General features: G+C 35.4%; 1 pseudogene; it reads left to right on the top strand.

Moving 5' to 3' along the window:
* Nucleotides 1-3,718: 3,718 nt before the first annotated feature.
* Nucleotides 3,719-4,426, top strand: LOC123621130 (annotated as a pseudogene).
* Nucleotides 4,427-6,767: the final 2,341 nt, after the last annotated feature.

Genomic DNA, 6,767 nt, shown 5'->3' with positions numbered 1-6,767 from the left:
ACAGAGAGAAAGGAACACTTATACACTATTGGTGGGACTGAAAACTAGTACAATCTCTATGGAAAGCAGTATGGAGATACCTCAAAGAACTGAAAGTAGACCTACGATTTGATCCAGCAATCCCATTACTGGGTATTTACCCAAAGGAAAAAAAGACATTCTATAAAAAAGACACTTACACTTGAATGTTTATAGCAGCACACTTCACAATTGCAAAGATGTGGAAACAGCCTAAGTGCCCATCAATTCATGAGTGGATTAATAAAATGTGATATATGTATACCATGGAGTGCTACTCAGCCATAAAGAATGGTGAACTGATACCTTTTGTAACAACCTAGGTGGAACTGGAGACCATCCTTTTAAGTGAAGTATTGCAAGAATGGAAAAACAAACACCACATGTATTCACTACTAAATTGGAACTAATAGATCAACACTCATGTGCACATATGGTAGTAAAATTCAATGGAGTTCAAGCCAGGTGGGAGGCGGAAGGAGGGGATGGGCAAATTGACACCTAACAGGTACAATGCATGCTATCTGGGTGATGAACACACTTATAACTTTGACTCAAACTGTACAAAAGCAATTCATGTAGCCAAAATGTTTGTACTCCCATAATATTCTGAAATTAAAAAAAGATATCTACCTCCTCCTGCAAAGATAAATATTCTTATCCCATGTCCTCCATGGTCACACCTAAGAGAGATGAAAAGAGAATCTCTCTTCTGGGAGCTACCTGGTTTAATAGCCTGGATATTTTCCTAAGGATTGAACAAAGACAGGCACCTATTTCTAGGGGTGGAGTTTTGAGGAAATATTTAAAACTTCAATTGACATGAATCAGATGATTCTGTGACATAGTAACCAAATCTAGAGGTCTTGTCTAAACCTGGACCTTGACTCTTGATCCTCACCTTGTGGTTTGTATTTCTTACCAATAGTCTATTTTGGCTTTTCCCCATCTGCCAAATTAGTGCTTTCACTTTGACCTCTGCTTTAAACAATGAGAAACATTTGATAGGGAAAATGAAGCCCTATAAAGTGATATTTCCCCAAGATTATAACCTACTGGATGCATTTTTACAATGGGGATGCTTCTTTTTGTCTGGCAAGGAATTCCCAGAATGTGATATTTGAGAGAGTATCAGGCTTCCCAAATTTTCTGGCTAACCTAAGATCCAGTATTTTATTTATTCGTTCACTTATATTTTTTCATTTTCCAATAATTTTTTAATTGATGCATAATAGGTGTACATACTTTTAGGGTACATGTGATAATTCAATACATTCATGTAATTTGTGAGGATCAAATCAGTGTACTTGGGATAGCCATCACCTTAAGTAGTTGTCTTTTCTTTATGCTAAGAACATTTGAATTTTTCTCTTCTAGCTATTTTAGAATGTACCATAGATTATTGTAAACTATAGTCACCCTACTGATCTATTAAACAGTAGGTCTTATATCTTCTATCAAACTATAATTTGTACCCATTGATGAACTTCTCTTCACCACCATTCACTTTTCTGGCCTCTAGTAACCACCAATCTACTCTTTTATTATTATTTTTTATTTTTATGGCATCCCTCCTCCCACTCCACCACTCTACTGTTTATCTTCATGAGATCCACCGTTTTAGCTCCCACATATGAGTGAGAACATGCAATATTTGTCTTTCTGTGCCTGGTTTATTTTGCTTAATGTAATAACCTCCCGTTCCATCCAGGTTGCTGCAAATGACAGGATTTCATTCTTTTTTATGGCTGAATAATATTCCATTGTGTATTCATCCATTGATGGGCCCTTAGATTGATTCCATATTTTGGCTATTGTGAATAGTGTTACAATAAACATGGGAGGGCAAATATCTCTTTGATATATTGGTTCCTTTCTTTTGGCTATATACCCAGTAGTGGAATTGCCTGATCATATGGTAGTTCTATTTTTAGTTTTTTGAGGAACCACCATACTGTTCTCTATAGTGGCTGTACTAGTTTACATTCTCACCCACACTGTATGAGGATCCTCTTTCTCCACATCCTTACCAACATCTCCTATTGCCTGTCTTTTTGGTAAAAGCCATTTTAACTGGGTTGAGATGATCTCTCATTGTGGTTTTGATTTGCATTTCTCTAATGATTAATGATGTTGAACATTTTTTCATATACCTATTGGCCATTTGTTTTTGTTTGAGAAATGTTTATTTAGATCTTTTGCCCATTTTTAAATTTGATCATTTGATTTTTTTTTTTTTGGCTATTGAGTTGTTTGAGCTTTTATGTATTCTGGTTACTAATCCCTTTTCAAATGGATAGTTTGCCAATATTTTCTCCCATTCTGTGGGTTGTTTAATCACTTTGTTAATTGTTTTCTTTGCTGTGCAGAAGCTTTTTAGCTTGATTTGATCCTATTTGTCCCTTTTTGCTTTAGTGCTTTAGTTACCTGTGCTTTTGAGGTCTTATACAAAATATTTGTGCTCAGCCCAATGTCCTGGAGCATTTCCCCAATGTTTTCTTCTAGTAGTTTTATAGTTTACAGTTTCAGGTCTTATATTTAAGTCTTTAATCCATTTTTATTTGGCTTTTGTGTATGGTGAGAGAGAGGGGTCCAGTTTCATTCTTCTACATGTGTAAATCCAGTTTCCCCAGCACCATTTATTGAAAAGACTGTCATTTCTCCATTTTATGTTCTTGGCACCTTTGTCAAAAATGAGTTGGCTGTAAATGTGTAGATTTATATCTGAGCTCTCTATTCTGTTCCATTGTTTATGTGTCTGTTTTTATGCCAGTAACATACTGATTTACTGTAGCTCTGTAGTAAATTTGAAAGTTAGGTAGTGTTATGCCTCCAGCTTTGTTCTTTTTGCTCAGGATTGCTTTCACTATTCAGGGTCTTTTGGGGTGCTATATAAATTTTAGGTTTTTTTAAATTTCTGTGAATAATGCTATTGGTATTTTGATAGAGATTGCATTGGATATATAAATTACTTTGGGTAATATTGTTATTTTTCAATATTAATTCTTCCAATCCATGAGCATGGAATATATTTCCATTTTTGGTGTCCTCTTTAATTTCATTTCCAATATTTTAGTATGATATTTCTCTATCTCTTTGCTTTTGTTCTCACAAATTTTAGACTAGAGCACAAAATTTGGCCTTTTCAAGTCCTGACTCCTACTCACCAAGGATTGCAAGCTACAGGCATAAAAGGAGTTTTTCTAAAAGACAAAGTTCCATTATTCCTTCTTTGCTTTTAGATAGTATAGCTTGGACTGAACTTCTCCTTTTCCCATAGAATATTATTTGAGGCCACAAGTAATGGTCAGTGTCTTGCTATTTTTCCTGGGGCTGAGCCCTAAGATTTAACAAACCATAGGACAGCCAGTTGCATTGCTACTGTGTAACAAACATTTTCAAATAATTAGCTAGGAATAGGTGACTCCTTTCTGCTTTGTACCCCGTATTATCTCAGCCATTTTCATATTTTAGGGTCTGTTATTTAAATTATCTCATTCTCAGTTACAAATTACTATATTGCTTAGGGCTTTCTTAGTTGCAGGTGGCAGAAACCCAACTCAAAACTGCTTTAACAAAATTAAAGGGAGGGGGGAAATGCAGACATGTGTTTTAGAGGAGGGGAAGGTTATTTCTACCTTGTACATGTAGGTGCCAAATTGGGCACTGAGGGACAGAATTGTCAGTTTATTAATGAAACATGGCTGTGTTGAACAAGAGGCTATATCAAGTATATGATGATGCTTTTGGTGTGCTGAGGAAACATACAACTGAAGGTCTTCATGCTCCCCAGATTACCTGGCTTTCATCAGCCAATTATTGTCCTCATGTCAGGGGAAATTCAGACTGCTGTGGAGTGTTGCCTACAGAGGAACCTGTCTATAATTGGAGCACTGTAATAAACAGTGCTGTGAAGTTCTATTTTGAAGGAATTATTCATAAATCTCTGCAGAACATAAGTAAATACTGGTTGACACAATCTGCTGTTCTCCAGCAAAAGGGAAGAAAAGGCAAGACGCAGCTCTGACTGTTTGAATACCTCCATGAATCCCTGTGTAATTCTGAGATGGCATCTTGTGTTCAGTAGGTACATAAAAAGTTTGCACCAAAAAAACACAGAAAAACTTGCCAAACTTTGGGGAAACAGAAAAGGCAACAGGAAGACCATGACTTATCAGAAAATGGCCAGGGCACTGAGGAATTATGGAATAATTGGGGAAACCACTGAAATCTGGAGAAAGCTAACTTTCAGTGAGGCCATTCTCCAGAGACTCTCTCTATCTTATTTCTTGGGGAAAGAGATCTTCTACTCATATACTATGTTCAACCTGATCAAGAATATCTCAGTTTAAATAACTGGAATGCAAATTATAATTATACATATGTCAATTACCTTGAGCTAAGTTAAGTCACCCTGATTGCTAAATTTACTCTCCCATTTCATTATTTCCTGGCATCAGAAATCCCTACAACCTTTGGGATTTTTCTTTTAAAGCAAATACTTTAGAGAAAAAAAATAACTTCATTATTGGTATCTTTTGTCAAATAGCATATAATCTATACTAACTTGGTGGGAAATTCTGCCAATGAACAATTTTATTGTTTCAAATGATCAAGGCCCACTTGAAACTACAGACTAAATGTCCTTGCTCTTACTATTCTCTATGCAGCCACTTTCTTATACAATAACAGTGCCAGTACAGATGCTTTGACTTACAAATTAATTTAAAGATTTTCCTAATATATACTCAGATGAAAAAATCACTGTAACATATATCTGATGGCTTTACAAAAAATGATTGAATACAATACAGTGTTTATACCAAAATATGTTTATGGCTTTAAAAACTTCAGTGGAAATGTCTATTTAGTTCCCTTGCCCATTTTTTAATTGAATTTTTTTGTTTTCTTGATATTGAGTTGTTTGAGCTCTTTATGTATTTTGGTTATTAACCGCTTGCCAGATGTATGGCATGCAGCTAATTTCTCCCAATCCATGGGTTGTTTCTGTACACTGTTGGTTGTTTCCTTTGCTGTGTGGAGAGGCTTAGTTTGGTGCAATCCCATTTGTCTCTTTTTGCTTTTGTTGCCTGCGTTTTTGGTTCAAATCTAAAAAATCACAGCCTAGGCCAATGTTGTGTATTTCCCCCCCATGTTTTCTTCTAGTAGTTTTAGAGTTTCTGGTCTTAGATTTAAGTCTTCAATCCATTTTGAGTTGATGTTTGTATATGGTATTATGTAAGGATCCAGTTTCATTTTTCTGCATGTGGAAATCCAGTTTTCCCAGCATCATTTATTGAAGAGACTTTCCTTTTCCCATTGTGTATTCTTGGCACCTTTGTCAAAAATTAGTTGGCTGTACACATGTGGGTTCATTTCAGGGCTCTTCATTCTTTTCCATTGTTCAATGTGCCTACCCGCCCCCCCTGCAAATACTATGCTGTTTTGATTGCTATGGCTTTACAGTATACAGTTTGAAATCAGGTGATGTGATACCTCCAGTTTTGTTCTGCTCAGATTGCCTTGGCTATTTGGGGGTTTTTTTTTTTGTGGTTGCAAATGAATTTTTGGATTGTCTTTTCTATTGATATGAAAAATGACATTGAGATTTTGATAGGGATTGCACTGAATCTATAGATTGGTTTTAGTAGCATGGACATTTTAGTAATATTAATTCTTCCAATGCTTCCAAAGACATGGAATATCTTTCCATTTATTTTTATGTTCTTCAATTTATTTCATCAACACATTATAGTTTTCAATGTACAGGTATTTTGTCTCCTTGGTTAAGTTTATTCCTGGATAGCTTATTTTATTTTTCTGTAACTATTGTCACTTTGTGATCTATTGTGATCTAACTATTGTGATCTTTTGATTCAGTTTTTGAATAGTTTACTATCCAAAATAGTAAATCCACAATAGCCGAGTTATTAGTTTACTGTTGGCATATAGAAATGCTACTGATTTTTCTGTGTTGATTTTTGTATCCTATAACTCTACAGAATTTGTTTATAAGTTCTAACAGTTTTTTTTAGGTGAAGTCTGTAGGGTTTCCGTATGTAAAATCATGTCTACACCATTATCTTGAGATGTCCTTTAAAAAATCATGTCATTGGCAAACAATGACAATTTCACTTCTTTATTATTTGGTTGCTTTTTATTTTCTTCTTTTCTCTGGCAAGGACTTCCAATACTATGTTGGGTGGAAGTGACAAGAGTGGGCATCCTAGTCTTGTTCCAGATCTTGGAGGAAAGGCTTTTAATTTTTCACCATTGAGTCCAGTGTTAGCTGTGAGCTTCTCATGGATGACCTTAATTGTGTTGAGGTATACCTAATTTGGTGATAGTTTTTTTATCATGAAGGGATATTACATTTTGTCAAATGTTCTTTTTTTTTTTTTGCTTCTGATGAAGTAATCATATGATTTTTGTCTTTTGTTCTGTTAATGTGATGCATCACATTTGTTGATTTGTGTATGTTTTACCATTCTTGCATCCCAGGAATAAAGACATTTCTCAAAAGAAAACATACAGATGGCCAATAGGCATATGAAAACTTGCTCAATATTGGTTATCATTAGGGAAAGGCAAATTAAAACCACAAAGAGATAGCATCTCACACCTGTCAGATGGCTTTTTTTTTGTTTTTTTGAGACAGAGTCTCACTCTGTTGCCCAGGCTAGAGTGCCCTGGCATCAGCCTAGCTCACAGCAACCTCTAACTCCTGGGCTCAAGTGATCCTCCTGCCT

The sequence above is a fragment of the Lemur catta genome, chromosome 15 (genome assembly GCF_020740605.2).
Source record: "Lemur catta isolate mLemCat1 chromosome 15, mLemCat1.pri, whole genome shotgun sequence".
In the NCBI taxonomy this organism is placed as follows: domain Eukaryota; kingdom Metazoa; phylum Chordata; class Mammalia; order Primates; family Lemuridae; genus Lemur; species Lemur catta.
This window is presented reverse-complemented; position numbering and strand designations above follow the sequence as displayed.